The sequence below is a fragment of the Siniperca chuatsi genome, linkage group LG6 (genome assembly GCF_020085105.1).
Source record: "Siniperca chuatsi isolate FFG_IHB_CAS linkage group LG6, ASM2008510v1, whole genome shotgun sequence".
NCBI classification, from domain to species: domain Eukaryota; kingdom Metazoa; phylum Chordata; class Actinopteri; order Centrarchiformes; family Sinipercidae; genus Siniperca; species Siniperca chuatsi.
Window position 1 is genome coordinate 5,754,051 of NC_058047.1, and position 16,478 is coordinate 5,770,528.

The 16,478-nt window shown below is 38.7% G+C and overlaps 1 long non-coding RNA gene across 1 annotated transcript in view; it reads left to right on the forward strand.

The window, feature by feature from the left end:
• The first annotated feature begins 6,206 nt into the window (after positions 1-6,206).
• The window catches only part of LOC122877127, a 49,239-nt gene continuing 38,967 nt past the window's right edge, over positions 6,207-16,478 (forward strand). Inside the window, exons 1-2 of the long non-coding RNA XR_006378192.1 lie at positions 6,207-6,242; positions 6,537-6,600. This is a non-coding gene — a long non-coding RNA (uncharacterized LOC122877127). The remainder of the gene's footprint in view (positions 6,243-6,536; positions 6,601-16,478) is intronic.

Sequence of the window (16,478 nt, forward strand, 5' to 3'; positions counted from 1 at the left end):
TGTTACATGTTTCAAAAATATTTTAATTAGCTCTAAAAGCAGCATTGTCTGATTTTAAATACTTTAGGAATTTTACCCTGCACATAAACAAAAAGATAAAAACTACAAGATATTTCACCTGTTTTTCTATTTTATTTTAAAACTAAAACGTAAGTGACAGCTCACTTTTTTGCAGTCTTATGTTTTTTATTTAATTTCCAACACCTCATCTCTGTTCAAGCTTATGATAATAACCTTCTTACTCACACTTTTACGTAATTCCTGTTGAGAGAGGTAGTTTTTCATTAACAGGGTCAATTAACATGCAAAAACACTCCTACGTGTAAGTGAAAGTTTATATATTTTCCCATAATGTGACCAGTGTTCAATAACAGTGTGATCATAAAATACAGATCAAGAAATGATGAAGTAAACAGCTCAAACAAACATTGTAGGAGTTCCAGTTTAATGTTGAAGAACTTACTCAGTGTTTCATATCAGTAACATTGCAGGTTTCTTTCTGATTTCACAACATGCTTTGGGAAATCATACCCCAGGTCCTGAAAGCAATTTTTTATCTTGTGCGCATAAGATAAAACTGTGACTCTTTATGGTAAGAGACATAATGTATGATTTTTGGGCTTGTTCTCTCGAACCTACCTGGTTTGTTACTGGTGAGAAGGAAGACCACAATTGTTTTCCAAAGAAGTATGTGCCGTTTCAACATTTCTGGGCACCGTCCAGTGTGACATTATGTAACAAAGCTTGTTTAAAATATAGTCAGCAACCAAAAATACAGAATGAATGTTTTTTCCGCACTAGAGTGTTTTTACTTCTTCCCAGACAGACATGCAAACAGTCAAACATGCAGACAGACAGCCGTGCTGGTAGTCAGACATACAGCATAGGCAAACTGACTTCTACAGACAGTCAGAGCACATGTATAAATCTGGCATAATGCTGATTTTTTACTTTTCACAAAGAGGACTGCTAGCTTGGCAGAAAGGAAACAAGAATTATTCAATCAAACAGCTCTCCTTCCACATCCAGATTTGACTCCAGCTGCATAAAGCTTGCCTCATAATCCTTTTATCAAACCCTTCCGATGGAATACTCTTATTGGAAATGCCCAGAGAGAGAAATAATATTAAGGTCATTTCTATCTCTAGTTTATTTTGTCCTTTAAAAAAAATCACCCCTGCTTTCCGTTTTTATCTTGAGACAATAATTACTTCAGGTTTGCGGATGGAGACCTAACTGCTGATTATGAATGTTCTCTGACCACTGAGGAAATCTCTGCCCTCATCAGTAATAACTGAATCAAATTGTCCTCATTTAAAAAAAAAAACACCCCTGCATTTCTGGGAAAGTGTGTTCGTACTGTGCTGCGGTGAGCCAGGCAGGTTGGAGGGAAAATGTAATGTGGGTTGGCTGGTGATGATGCTGGTAGTACTAATATCTCTAAAGTGGTAGATATGGAAGCTGTGAGAGCTGCTGTTCTGTCCTGTCAGCATTTTACAGCTTTATATCTCAGCTCTCCAAAGCTCTGTGTGTGTGTGTGTGTGTGTGTGTGTGTGTGTGTGTGTGTGTGTGTGTGTGTGTGTGTGTGTGTGTGTGTGTGTGTGTGTGTGTGTGTGTGTGTGTGTGTGTGTGTGTGTGTGTGTGTGTGTGTGTGTGTGTGTGTGTGTCTGAGAGTTTAGGTTCCATGGTTATGTTGTATTAAAACAATATTCCCCAGTGGAATGAAATTATTTCAATTCTGCAAGCTGCTTTACCCTGAGAGAAGTTCTGGTGCATTCTGTGTTTCTCACTAATATCAAATTTTAGTAACTGCAATAACTTCAGGTGTAATGTTTATAACTGTTAGATGTCCACATTCAATGTGTACAAGATTTTCAAAGAAAAATAGGGGTGGTTGGTACAAAGCTGAATATGCATTATGTGACACAGATATGTGTGTAATCCAGCATTTTAAACCAGAACAAACCTGTCACTCTTAAATCACACCCTTACAAAAAGTTTCATATAAAAAACTCACTTGTTATAGGCACATGTGGTTTTCGGACATTTCCTATGTGAAATATTCACATGCACGTGCAGAAACAATTTCACATGAGCTTTTTTGTTTTGTAGGGGTGTTAAAATGTATTGTATTTCCTATTGAAATGTTAAATAAAAGGTTTTTCTTTGTTTGCCCAGTTGGCAAATATGCTGTAGGCAAATGGGGTGAATATTTTTTTAATTGTTTTTTTTTTTTTTTTTTTACATGTCCACTACATTTGGACTAAACTTAGCACTTTCTGGAGATTTTTCTTCTCAAATATATGTATGCTGAATAAAAATTTTTGCACCAGATTATGTGGGAAAACTCAATAGGGACAAATACTTTTCATAGCAAGAATATGAGACTTATTATCATCATTCTTCTCTGTCATATGGTTCACTGTAATGAAGGAATTTGTCATACAAATTCAAGGCTCTTTGTGTTTTTAATACTTTCTGGACAACAATGGAGTACTTAGGCACAGATGCATATGCTATATTAAGCTGTAGCTACACAGACAATAAATACAGGATACATTCATTGTTTGTTTTGGTCTCCTCAGAGGGAATGGTTGATAATTAAAGGGGCAGTGCACTGATTTTACACACCAAGTTTACAATTCATGAGTACTACTCAGTCTGTGACAACAGTTGAATAAAGACTTCTATGGCTCTGGAGAAAGTGCTTCAAAGTCTTAAAAGATTAACCTGATGATGTCATTGGGGTTTTGTGGGATAGGTTTAGAGACTACAAATTTACAACAGAAATCCTTAACAAACTGGGCATGGTGTTTAAAGACATATGCATTTACCCCCCAGGGTCTAATGAAAGCCGCTATCAAGTTACACAACGGGAAGTGTAGGATCCAGTGTTTTTGCAACTTCAACCGTACTAGGGACTAAAGGTCAGAATATCTCGGCCTCTGCTGCTTCAATTTTGACCATTATTTATTTTTTTTATCTGTCTTGTGAGAACCCCAACTTTTTGAAAGTGCAATAGTAAGTTGCTGGAGTACCCTTTTAATAGGTCAAGTAACACCAGTATTATCCTAGAATAGTGGTTTAGTAGTGGTTCAAGCGACAAGCTTAGTTATTTTTCCTTGACTCCATGTAGTTTACTACTACTACAAACTGTCAGTTACTTCAAAATTAGAGACAATCATGAAAACTGTTCACCCAAGTGTGAGCACACTATTAAAAATGTTGGCAATATTCCACCCTGCTGTGACACAATCTGGTAAAACAAGCCAGTGTCGATTGGATAGATAAGATAACATTTTGTACAGACATCCATGGCCCCCAGAGGATGAATCCTTCTGACTTTGGTGATCCCTGCAGCACCGCCAGCAGGTTGACATTTTTTGTTTTAAGTGAAATGCTTCAACAGATATTGGATGGATTGTCATGATAATTGATACACATATATATATATGTTTCCCTCAGGATGAATTGTAATAACTTGTAAAGTGATCCCCTGACTTTTCCTCTGGTGCCACCATCAGGTCAAAACTTCCAAAGACTCAGCTCTACTTTGTGTTAATGCTAATTTGCAAATGTTGGCATGCCAAGATGTTAAACTAAGATGGTGATCATGGTTAAAATTACACCTGCTTAGCATCATCATGTTAGCATTGTCATTGTGAGCATGTCAGCATCATGGATGTGGTTAGTATGCTAGTGTTAGCATGCAACTCAAAGTACTGCTGTGTATGTACAGCATCACAGAGCAGCTATAGACTTGTTTAACCATGTTAGCATTGTTAATCTAGGAATGGCAGTGTTGCTTGGTTGGTCCGACACTTTGGTCCAGACTAAATTATTTCAACAACTAGTGGATAGATTGTCATGAAATTTGATAAAGACATTTATTTCCGGCTCAGGATGAATTGTAATAACTTTGGTGATCCCTTAACGTTTCATCTAGCACCATCATCCGGTCAATTTTCTATTTGTCCAATACATTGGTTTATGACCAAATACCTGCAAATTAATGACATTCCCATCAGCCCCAGCTGTACTTTGTGTTTACTGCTAATTAGCACATTTTAGCATGCTAACATACTAAACTAAGAAAGTGAACCTAGTAAACATTATACCTCATAAACATCAGCATATTATTATTGTTGTTAGAATTTACAGCCTCACAGAGCAGCTAGCATGGCTGTAGACTCTTAGTATTATTATTATGTAAAATACTTGAATACAGCACAGATAAATTGAGCTTTTTCCAGGTGTAACCATGTTAAGATCCCGTTCTTTCACTCTGTGCACTGCACGTGGCTTGTTGGCATTGTCCCAGTTGTTCATTCCTGAGTAATAGAACAGTAGTAGCTCCTCGGTGTGTCAATCAGATCCTCTTTATATCAGAAAGAAGGAAAAACAAAGAGAAGGCTGCAGTACAATTTAAAGATTTACAACGATTGAATTTCTACCTGTGAAAGATGTCCAGTTGTTTTGGCCGATTGACCTCAGTGATGGTTACCGTTTTATCACACTGATGGAATGCCAGAGCCTGCGACCTGGACTGTGATGGTTGGTCAGTGGATTCAGGAATTAACTGACTCCTGTCCATTAGTCTTTCTAACCCAGAGTGGCCATGCCAGGTCCCAGATCATCACTTCATCCTACACTCTGTAGTGTGTGATGATATAGTAATGGGATAAGTCATAGTTCACTCTGGCTACTCCTCTGCTGCAAGTGTGTTTGTGTAGGGGGGGGGGTTGCGAGAAAGCTGGAGAGCTCTAAAGCTGTATGTGTGACTACAGACCTATAATTATCCTCCTGAGGAAAACAAGTGCAGAGTGAGTGGTCCATTGTGGAAACAGGATTATAGCCTGTGAGAGAACAGAACGCTCTACGCTTTGTGTTGGCTAATGTTTTCGAGTTCAGTCTAAGCTGTTTGATTTGAGCTCGATGTGTGTGTGCATGTGTGTGTGTGTGTGTGTGTGTATTATCAAATCTAGTGGTCAGAGTGTGTCTCATTTTATTAATTTCCTTCCTTTCCATTCTGCTGAATATGCGACTTTGTTGTCTTGGAATGTGGCCTAGTGTAGGGCCAGGGCAGGTGGTTATTAATATGACAACACACACACATGCAGGCAAACACAATCTTTCTTTCACAATCAAACACCTCACTTAGTTTGTTTTGATTAAGGTGTACAACCCAGAGAGAGTGCGAGGTGCAGAGACAAGGAGAGCGAAAGAAAGAGAAAGAGAAGGCAGGCTTTTCTTTCTCAGAGTTCCCCGTGTCAGTCGTGTAAGAAAGCTGCCAAACCAATAATTTTGTCAAGTTCTTTTTTTAGCAGAGCGGCTGAAGCGTCTTTGGATTGCCACATGTATAAAGGCAGCCCATATAACGCTATTCACAGCATTGAATGAACACGCCATCTGTGGGGCTTTCTTATTTCTTCTTCTCTTTTCTTCCCCTCCTTTTTCAAGCCTTGTAATCAAATTTGAGCAAAATCAAATGGCGGGAGGATAGAGAGTGAGCGGGGGTTCAATGAAAGTACCTTTTGTTGGTCTGAAACGAGCAAGTAATTTACAAAATGCCCTCCCTTTGTGCAGGGGGCTAAGGGAAGAAAGAAATCAGTAGCTTTTAGAAGCTAGGCCTTGCACTGCGACGGGCAAGATAATGAAAGCCGTCTTGTGTTTGTGGGCTAGAGAGCATCTCAAAGGCAGACCGGGCCCCGGCTCAGGGTTAGCTCGGCTGCTGAAAAAAAAAAACCACAACACTCTCCTCTGTGTATGTGCGTGTATGTGTGTGTGTTTGGCAAAAAGCGGCAAAACAGGACAGCTGTGCCCGGCTACTCTTGGCAGAGACACTCCGAGGAACAGACAGAGTTGTCGATGCTGAGGAGAGAAGAGGGATGAAAGAATGGTTTCACCGGCAGTGAAGGCTGCTGATCTTCTGACCTGTTGTCCTGTTGCAGGTGTGTCTGGCCAGCCCTACATTCAGAGGTGCAACACCTCCGTAGAGGAGTCTGGAGGAGAGATGAAATGCAGAGGAGGAAATGAAACATCCTGCAGGGATCATTGTGCTCAATGATTACGAAGGGCAGGAAGAGGATTTCAGCTGACTGTTTTCATCCTCTGTTCCTCTGCTTGGACGTCTCGGAGTAGAGCACCTGACTGCTGAAGAACACTCAGTGTTTACGTGCATGGATCTGCTGGATTATTACCTGAGTGACACCTGGGCAGACTGCTGTCGTGGATTATTACAGGTCAGACCACAGATTAATAGTACATTTCTATTTGTGCAAACTAAACTTAGCCTAACTTGTTGACTTGTTGACAGATGCTGCATGATGCCTAAACTGTAAGCAGGTCATTTACCCAGCTCACCTGAGATGTAGTCAAAGCAATGATAATTGGTTTTATAGTTGAGTTTAGTTATGTTAGGTCCAGTTCTGATGTTGCAAATTAGTGGCAGTCCTTCTTAAAGTTAAAATGATTAAATTGTTCATGATAACATGTCATTAAAGTTCAATTAAATGTCCGCTGTCTCTGGCCTATAGATTAGTTCCTCGTTTACAGTGAATGGGCTGTTACCTGAAGTCTCTTCCTGCGTTACAGAGACTGGTGAGTTTACAATTTATATGACAGCTATTACAGATATGTATTGTTTCTCTGTTCTTTCTTTCCTTCTCCTTTGTCTATATCTCTTGCCCCCTATCTGTCTGTCTATCTGACCCTTTACACAGTTGTTTCTGTGTATCTCTTAGACAGCCATTGCCTCTCTCCTCCTTACTTATTGTATATCTCCTGTGCCATCTGAAGTGACTGAATTGAATTAGGGTTGTTCACTGTAGTTTTGTCTTTATAGCTAAAAGCATGAATGAAATTTTATTTGAATAATTATCTTTGTTATTTCATGCTTTCCACCATGAGGTTTTGCTTACAGTCTCTTACTCACAAACATATGTAATGATACCTTGCTGTATAAGATAGTATATATTATCCTAGGATGGTGTCAGGCTACCATGAAACCTTGATACATTCACATACACAAGACATAAGACACAAGTACATTCATATCACATCCAAGCATGAATGAAATTCATTTAATACATATTACATTTGTTGTCTTATGTTTTCATGTACAGTATATATGTGTGTCAGTGTCAGTTTTGATGCTTCTCTCACTTGGTAGTGTTTAACTTAAAAAGTATTCCTGTTGTGCAAGAAAATCCCTTCATACCTGTCTTTTTATTGCTTTTTTAAATTCTCTTGAATTCAGAGATTTTAGTGCAACAGGATGACTACTGTCTTTGACTTTGTCTTGGTTAGAGTTACAGCTGGAGGCAGGAATCATTTTTACCACAGTTAAACAGCCAAAGGCAATACATTTAATTCAAACTTGGCAAATGATGCCACACATTGTGATGCTTCTTGTTAGTGGTGATACAACACTGTGATACTGTGAATACTGGGGTAACACTCCCAAGTTATCAGTATTTCTTCAGTACTTATAAGTTGTCAGTCATGGCTGCTAGCGTAACAAATAGCTGATTGTATTGTTTTTTGCAATAATTTCTATTCTAGTATAGTGCAATAGATGAAAACTAACTTATTGTTGCTTGATATGCCATATGCACCCATGATGAAACAGAATGCAATTAAAGTACAGTTTTTACTTTGCCACGTGGCTCAGACAATTTGTCAGATAATTCAAAATTATATGAAAAGTATCTTAAAAGTTCTTACCAAATCGAATCTTATCAAATAACTAGTGAGATGTAGACAATATGATGCCACTTTAACACATTTTCCATGAAGCTGTAGTGGATTGTGATGGTCAAACAATTGTTTTACTGCACAGGAACTCGACCCAGCAGGCACCTTGTATTGGGGTTGTTGAACAATATTCTGGGATGTGGAGTAAATGTCTAACTGAAGTAGACATAGATAACGAAGGTTGCCGGGAAGTAGGTACACTCAAAAAGTAAATGACATTTTATCACAAAATCCTTGTGTCTACTGAACATTACATGTTTATGGTATTGAAAACTGAGTTGTTTTTTTTTTCAATGACAAAACTACATTGTTTCTATACTACCTCAAAACCGCCCATTTCACCTTTCATATAATATTGTTACAGAGAAAATCCACCATATAACAGAACTTAACTGTACAGTGAAATCAATATTTATCAACACAAACAATTTTCTAAGTCAGGAATTTATTAAAACTGAAATATATGATGTGATCGGGTGAGCAGGCCTGCTGACAGTGAGATGGGACTCATAGAGGGTATATAGAGGGTTTATTATTCGAGATATTACATTTAAATGACTTCTATTGTGAATGTAGGATTTCAAGATGTGAATCTGGAAATGTGTCCATATGTCAGTAAAATCACCATTGCTGCTGTCTTACTTTCAGTGGTGGAAAGTTACTTCCTACATGTACTTGTACAGTACTTAAATACAATTTTGAGGTACTTATACTTTACGTGAGTATCTCTTCTACTTCACTACAATTCAGAGGCAAATATTGTATTCCATTATATTAATTTGATAACTTTAGTTACTAGTTACTTCAGAGTAACTTCAAAGTGCAAAGATTAGAGTAATAATACAAAATATAATGAACGAGTAAATGTGATTTATTATTATAGGTTAAGATAAGACTATATTGATCCCTGGTAATTAAAAGCCCAACTACCTTCAACATGTGATATACACATTAATGCATCAATAATAATATAACCTAATAATACAGTAAAATACAGTGCATTATTGTGAAATGGGCCATTCTGCAAAATGAGTAATTTTACTTTTTGTACTTTAAGTATATTTTGATACACATACTTAAGTAGCTTTCCACAAGTTAAAGATAGGAGCACTTTTCCCACCACTGCTTACTTTTCTAGCAGTTTTTCATTATTCCATTATTTACATAACGAGCAACTCCAGGATTTGTATTTAGATGATGCCATCACTACAGTGTGTTTCTGTTGTTTAGCTTAGAGCTGGTTCAAATTCACAAATTAAAATTGAGCTGTGCAAAATGTAGGCAGGAATGCACAAGGAGGTGTCCTGACAACTTTAATTATTACATTCATATCTCGGCTATTAATGACGAACAAAAGAAAGCTGTGTTTAAATCTAAGCTGTGTTGCTTATGCCATGGCCACTGAAAATGCAATGTTTCTAATTAGCTGTTAGGTTTCTGTTAAAATCACATAATGAGACACCTCAAGCAAACATCTGGGCTATGACTGAAATCACTCCCTAGTTCCCATTTTTTTTTATCTGAATTCTAAGTGTGAAATGTACAGTATGCTCCAAGTAGTGCCCTCAAAAATGACCACAGTGGAACAAAAAAGTAGAGTGAGCGAGAGTGTGCAAGGTAGGCCTACACTAAACTGTGGGTAACCATAGCAACAGTTCTTCTGCTTGATGCTACCACATAATAACTTAAACCAAAACTTTCTTAATCATGAGTTAAACTGAGCACAAACAAACTTTAAAGATAGATTATGATTTGAACATGGCCTACTTTGGTTTCCTGTGATTCTTGGCAATGGAATAAACGTGATAGTACACTCAGCAGAAAAAGACAAAGTGGAGGAAACGCCACTCTGCTTTGCGTCATTGTCTGTCATGTTCGCTTTCTCCGTCATTTTTTATTATATCAAGACGTCTGACTGTATTACACTTATTGGTAGTTCTTTGAACCAATTGTTATGTTAGTTTTATCAGTGAGTTAACTGTGACTTAATGTGAAGCACTGAAGTACTGTTGCCATGGTTACCTACAATGGATATACAGTACACCTACAGTACAGTTCAGTCCCCTAGACACCCTCCATTCCAAAGCCCCCCAAACCCAAGAGCTGAGCCCAGAAAACAGTCCCCTGTGTCAGTTGGTGCTTAGACTAACTGCCCCTCCTCAGACACACTCTGACCTCACAACAGCACTGCTTTCAAAACACCAATCAGACAAAACCAAATTATAATGCAATGTAAAGAAACCTATTTGGAACATTGGACAGAAGAAACTAAAAGCCAAAGTAGATCAGAATGTTATCTGGCCCTGAAAAGAGATTATGAATTGGCACAATATCTCTCTACTGTCAGAGACAGAAAGCAGAGACAGATCCTAACCAAGTACAGGCTCAGTGACCACAAACTGGCAATCGAACAAGGAAGACAAAAAATCCTGGCAACCAAAAGAAAACAGAATATGTGGTCACTGTGAGGTTGAGACAGAGATGCACTTCCTCTTACAATATGTAACATTCAGTGAAATATGAGCTCTCAAAATTAAAAATACTCCCAGGAGAAGGAGACAGGGCATATCTGCTGCCCAATATATATCAACATGCCACAACCTGAGGGACAGTGAATGACCTACACACACACACACACACACACACACACACACGCACATTCATAAAAAAAATATATATATGTTGCAGTGTTTATGTAGTTTTCACGTTTTTTATTTGTATTTTAACTGCAAGTCTACAATTTATTATTATTATTATTATTATTATTATTGTTATTGTTATTGTTATTATCATCATATCTTACCAGTCTGTATATATTTTAATATCACAATTCTTCTGTTTATGTATGTTTTTATTTTACACATGCTTTGGCAATGTTAACATCTGTCTTCCATGCCAATAAAGCCCAATTGAATTTAATTGATTTGGAATGTTAACCGTTCTCAAACTGTTGACTGAAATTCTGTTTGAGGTGTCCTGAAGTTTAACAGACACTTCTGGCTATAGTGTAATATAGCAATACCATGAGAGTTTTATTTTAGTGTGGATATTTGCTTTAAAATACATGTATCTTTTTTTTTAGATGTGGTTGAGGGCTGTCGTGAGATGTTATACATCTATGAACTACATGTGAGACTGGTGCAGCAGTGGATTGTGGATGCAGGGGGCTGTTTAATAATTTTTTGTGGAGTTTCAGTCGACGGCATCAAACCCGTAGCAAACACTACTGTTAGCTACAGTAACCAGGAAGCTCATTGATTCATAATGGCAAGTGTCAATTTTAGCAAAAACTTTAAGTTAAATTATTTTTTAAATTGGTTAATCCATCCGTCAAATTTCTGCCACTTATCTGGGTCCAGGTCACATGACTCGTTATATACAGCTGTGAAGTACTGACAAAAATGTGATATAAATGTCAAAATCATATTCTTAATGAATAACTGTAGTCCTTATTGTCCTTACTAGTTTTCTGTCATTCTTTGACATGTATGGCAGTGAAAACAGTTTGCAGTTGCATTCTATGTGGTCTTAAAAAGGTGTTAAAAAGTCTTAAATTTAATTTGGTGAGCAGTGCAGAAACCCGTTTAAAGTTGATTTTGCTTTACTTGAAACTACTCAGTCACCTTATCAGTAAAGTTTCACACTTCCTCCTCCACCTGTTTTTTTTTTTTATTAAGGGAACAATAAACAAGCAAGCCGCATTCAAATGAGCTGATTTCTCTGTTGGCATATAGAAATGTCAGAATTTGCACTGGAACAAATACGCTGGTTAAAATTCAATTGGAACAGAATGGGTAATAAGCTATCTGGGTGTTGCCACACACTAACAGGCAGAGTCCCAGTCTGTCTGGAGGGTTACAGTCACTTAGTCACATGGCATGCATCGCTGCTTTGATTGTTACCAACAAACCGCTCAACCCCTTGCTCCCCAGCACAGGTGTGTGTGTGTGTGTGTGTGTGAGAGTGGGAGAGGGAGAAAGATAGGAATACACTGGCTTTTCACTTTCTTGTTTCTTTAAATTACATCCCGTCACATGCCATAGTATTTCAGCTGTCACAGTATTTTAACTCTATTTTACTCATTACATTTTATCAAAAAATGTTGTATCTTTGGTTACGCACTAAAAACATTGCCAGTTGAACATTTTTTGAGGTTTGCATTATTTCTTAATTTCCAAAGTCCCTTTCATTCAATAAACTTTGAAAATGAGAATCTCAAAGACAGAAACATTAGTTGATGTACTGTTCAATAGTTAGTCATGTTATTCATTGCATCATATACATACAAGTGCTGAGCCCACATGGACTTATAAGTCTCCAAAAATATAATTGCAATGGTGATATCTTATATAAAACATTACATTGCAAATAAAGAATTTTGGACATTTTACAAAAGTTTTAAACAATTTAATTGAACAAAATTTTTCAAATAAATCTTCAATCTCACCTAAATCCCATAACAAAGCCTTTTCTCTTCAGAGAGCCCAGTAAACCTGCCTGTTTCTACAGCTAATGGTAATGTATCTGAACGTAACGTGCACTCAGAGATCTTTGACTTTTAGTTAAATTCTGCTTCACATAAGGTAATCTTTTTTTATTTTTTTTAGAGATAAACAACAATGCAAGTCTGTTCCCTAACCAACATTTCATTATTTATAAAACATCCAATCAGATATCCTATAGCATCAGTAGAACAAAATGATTAAAAAGACATTCACGCAGCTATGAGGCCAGTTAACATCAAACATGACTTGAAGTATCAAATTGAATATTTAATATTAAATTCCAGCTGCTTCTTGTCAGTGTCACACATTATTTTAAATTTGACTGTAGCAGCATCTTCTCTATTAACTCTCACGGGTTATTAATCTCTGCTTGGTTAGCAGTCTGTTGTGACCCATACAGCTCCCTAAGGACCCTCTAATAACCGCTAATGGGCTGTTAAAGTACTGAGCAGGGCCTCCGCAGCTCAGAACTGGATGGTCGGGTCTCACCACCAATTACAGCTCATCAAACAGGAGAGGCCCAGGGCTGATTTTGTCTGTAATTTGTGAGTGTATGTGAGAGTGCACCTGCATGTGCATGTGTGTGTGTGTGTGTGTGTGCATCTGTCAGTCAGGCTCCTTTTCCACACAGCTAGCTGTGCATAGGCAGTCATTAGCAGCAGCAGCAGCCAGTCATTAAGCCTGTCATTTCCTCTGTCCGGCAGCTGACCTACTGATTTGGACAGCTTCTGTACTTAACCTATGAACTCTGATTGCCATGCTCACTACACATGAGGAGTGTGTGTGTGTTTGTGGACGCAGTGGAGGGCTGTGTGTACAGAGTTTTACCATATACAGTGTACAATATATTTCTAAAAGAAGATGGAATATGTGCAGTGTTTGATTATGTGAATGTGTGCATGTTGATGGCATGCAGATATGTGCATGTGTGTTTTAAAGTGGGGTGTTGCTGACGGATGCCATGTCTACCCTAATGCTGATACATTTAAATCAATGTTAAATCAGTGTATGTTAAACCGGGTTCTGCACACAGCACTGTCTTCAGATGGTTGTCTAAAGGTCTGTTGCCAAAACTGAAATACTCCACCAAAACTTTGTGCAGAACACATACTCTTTGACATTTTTCTGTTTCCCTTGTGTGACTGCATAAGTATATCATACTGAGATGATCAAAGGCCATAAATGCAACCTTTTCTTCCAGACCAACAGTAATACCCAGGTAGTTCCATTGAGACCTGTACTAAAATCTGTATTTTTCACACATGCAGGTTTCTGACAGTATAAACAAAAAGATATGTCAATTAGAACACCTGTATGTAATATGTTAGAGTATACTGACATACAAAATGAGTCACAGCGAGGGTCAGTCAGAGCAAAGTATTTGTTAAATATGTTCGGTTTATATCCATTCAGACCGACTCCTTAGTAGATGATAGCTGAAATGCAGAATTTTGACAGTTTGACAGAGTAGGGAAGAAGAAAATTAACAGTTTCTCTACTGAATTGGAAACATGTGCTGAACCGTAAAGAAACTTGTTGAGAAACTGTAGAGGAAATCAGAATCAGAAATACTTTATTGATCCCCGAGGGGAAGCTCTTTTGTTACAGCTGCTCACTATCGAGTCAATGCACACAGGAATAGAAGTACTAATAGAATAGAAATAGAAATAATAATAAAATAAGTCCGCAATGAGACAATTATTTCTAGTAAGAAATAAGAGATGTGCAAATCAAAATATAATACACTATAATACAGCTAAGATAAATTAAGTACAAAAGTGGATGTAAAGTATAAAAGCTAAAATAAGTAAAAGTACAAAAGTGGATTTACAGGTTGTTAAGTACAGTATAATACAATGTAATAATATAAGTAATAAGTAATAGTAATATAAGTAATAAGTAATAGTGCAATAATGAGTACTGTCAAGTTAAGTGTAGCAGATTAACCAGAGTATTAGATGGTGGATATTGCACAGCAGTAATATAAGTATTAATAAATATCAATAAACAGGGAATATTAAACTGAAAACAGAGTATATTGCACAGGAGTATTAAACAGAGAATATTGCACAATATTTCAAGTATTGCAGTGATGTTAACGATCCAATGTCCAGTTTAGTGATATAGGGTCATATAGACTGACACTTAGAGGGAGGAGTTAAAGAGTTTGATGGCCACAGGCAGGAATGACTTCCTGTGGCGCTCTGTGGTGCATTTTGGGGGGATGAGTCTTTCGCTGAATGTACTCCTTTTTTTGACCAGCATGTCATGGAGTGGGTGGGAGATATTGTCCAAGATGGCATGTAGTTTGGCCAGCATCCTCCTGTCTGACACCACCGCCAGAGAGTCCAGCTCCACCCCCACAATGTCACTGGCCTTATGGATCAGTTTGTTGAGCCTGTTAGCATCTGCTACCCTCAGCCTGCTGCCCCAGCATGCAACAGCATACAGGATAGCACTGGCCACCACAGACTCATAAAACATCCTCAGCATTGTCCGGCAGATGTTGAAGGATCTCAGCCTCCTCAGAAAATAGAGGCAGCTCTGGCCCTCCCTGTAAAGAGCTTGAGTGTTCTTAGCCCAGTTTATTGTCCATGCATACTCCCAGGTACTTGTAATCCTCTACAATGTCCGCACTGACCCCCTGGATGGAAACCGGGGTTACTGGTGCCTTGGCCCTTCGTAGATCTACAACCAGCTCCTTAGACTTTGTCGCATTGAGCTGCAGATGGTTCTGCTCACACCATGAGACAAAGTTCCCCACCACAGCCCTGTACTCAGTCTCATCACCACCGCTGATACATCCCACCACAGCAGAGTCGTCAGAAAACTTCTGAAGGTGGCAGGACTCTGTGTGGTAGCTGAAGTCTGTGGTGTAGATGATGAAGAGGAAGGGAGAGAGGACAGTCCCCTGAGGGGCCCCAGTGTTGCTGACCACGCTGTCCGACACACAGTGCTGCAGATGCATATGCTGTGGTCTGCCAGTCAGGTAGTCAACAATCCAGGACACGAGGGGGGCATCCACCTGCATCGCTGCCAACTTCTCCCCCAGCAGGGCTGGCCGGATGGTGTTGAAAGCACTGGAGAAGTCAAAAAACATGATCCTCATCCAGTAAGATGATGGCGTTCTCAACTCCCAGCTGGGGCTGGTAGGCGAACTGAAGGGGGTCCAGGAGGGGTCTGACCATGGGCTGCAGCTTTTCCAGCACCAGTCTCTCAAGGGTCTACATTATGTGGGAGCTCAGTGCCACTGGTCTGTAGTCCTTGGAGCGACTGGGGTGCGGTGTCTTTGGCGCAGGAACGAGGCAAAATGTCATCCACAGAACAGGGACCCTTTGAAGACTCAGGCTCAGGTTGAAGACATGGTGAAGGACTCCACATAGGCCCGAACAGTCTGAAAGCCGTCAATGGAAATGTTATGATCCGGGATATCCTGGTTTCGCCATGTCTCTGATGTCTCTCACATCAGACTACACTCACGAAACTCCGTCTGACTCAAGAGAGCACTGTTTACAAATGTATCCACTATGGATTTTGGGTGTCTGCTTTGTTCGGATGGAACGCCACAACAAAGAGAAGAATAGTTCAAATTTACCTGACCTGAATGGCCTGAGTGTGAGTTTGTATATAGATGGGACACCATGATTAGGTTTCATGAACCATTTAGTCAAATATACTGAGAATATTTATTTTATTTCGCTATTTTATTAGTTCTCTCTGTCTCCCTGTTTTGATAATTTTGGCATCAAAGTCCTAATTGAGACCCAATAATTAGTCGAAGTACGGAGCATTTTTGCTCCTTAAAGTGAGATCCTTTTGAGTTGGCAGGTCACATTGAAAAAAGAGTGTGCAGTGTGAGTAAAGGTACAATCTGGGAACTTGCCTATCAAAATTGATTTTTCATTTAAAGTTCTGTGAGAGTTGGCAAAATTGTAGGAGAAACAACACAACAAAGGCACACTGGTAAATGGCCTTAAAATACAGATAAAATACATATAGAAATACATATGATAGAATCACAGTGAAAATGGTAGAGTTGGCAGGTATGCATTACATGCAGCCCCTCCATCGTGTTACAACCAAAACTGTACTGCAATGTAGAGACAAAGCACCATCAAAACGTAATTTCCTTGTGACTTCTGTAGGGCATGTTTCTGTTGAAGTTGGTTCTTTTCCTACAAAGCTACATTTCTCTACTGTCATGTTCCCACAAATATA